Genomic DNA, 1228 nt, shown 5'->3' with positions numbered 1-1228 from the left:
AATTCTCTTAAATTCTTGAGATCATTCATTGTTAATGTGTACATGTAGACAAATTTTGATTCATTGATACTTTGTATCGTCTACTTGCTGAAGTATTTGAGTTGCTCACGGTTTAAAAATTGAGCTAGTCAATGAATTGTGTGTGCTTTCAAGATGTATCTGTAAAATGATGTCAACTGTGTCTGTGAGTAGACGTTCTTTTATATGTAACAATTTTATGTTTATTCTCTTTCATCCTGGATTTGCCTGGAATTTCCTGTACCATAGTGAATAACAGAGGTGAAAGGAACTCTCTGGGCCTCATTCCAGATGATTGACATTTACCGTGTGTTTTTTTATACTGCTTTGTATCATACTGAATAATTTGTTCCCGGTCCTATTTTCACGAGTGTTTATGCTATGAAGTAGGAGTGGAATTTGTTTAAAGCTTGTGGTGAATCAAGTGGATGGGATGGCGTGATTTTTCTGTATTGTACAATTGTTGTTTATCACATTGCTTACCTTTATGTAATAATTTATGACACTGCTTGGTTTACAGTGTTAAAACTGGATTATCTGCTTTGGAGACATTTGCAGGAGGTGGATACTCATTTCTATTGTGCTGTTAATTTCAGGTAAGTAGTAATATACGGGGAAGTGGAGGATTCCATTTCATAGGCTAGTTGATGTGTTTCAGTTACATCTTCGTGGGATTTGACCATCAGGAGAGTGCTAGGTTAGTTACAAGAAAATAGGATTAAGGATTAGGATCAGGGTCAAAATTAGAGGTAGGGTAGGGGAATGGGTTAGGGTTAGGGTCAGTGTGAGGGTACCGGTGAGAGTTAGGGAAAGGGTTAGGGTGTGGATAAGGGTACGAAATAGGGCTAGAGTACAGGTTAGGATAGGAGTTTGGGAAGAGGTTAAGTTCAGGGTATGGGTAAGGTATGGGTTAGGGTACAAGTTAGGTCATGCACTAGGGAACAAAATAAGGTTAGGGCTAGGGCTAGAACCAGAGCAAATATTAGGGTTACACTCAGAGTTAAGGGTTAGGGTCAGGGTCAGGGATTAGGGTTAGGGTAAGGGGTAAGGGTCAGGGATAAGGGTCAGGGTCAGGGTCAGGGTCAGGGTTAGGGTTAGGGTAGGGTTAGGGTTAGGGTTAGGGTTAGGGTTAGGGTTAGGGGTTAGGGTTAGGGTTAGGGTTAGGTGTAGGTTAGGGTTAGGTTAGGGTTAGGGTTAGGGTTAGGGTTAG

The sequence above is a fragment of the Camelus ferus genome, chromosome 2 (assembly GCF_009834535.1).
Source record: "Camelus ferus isolate YT-003-E chromosome 2, BCGSAC_Cfer_1.0, whole genome shotgun sequence".
NCBI lineage: Eukaryota > Metazoa > Chordata > Mammalia > Artiodactyla > Camelidae > Camelus > Camelus ferus.
Note: the sequence above shows the minus strand (reverse complement) of the source record.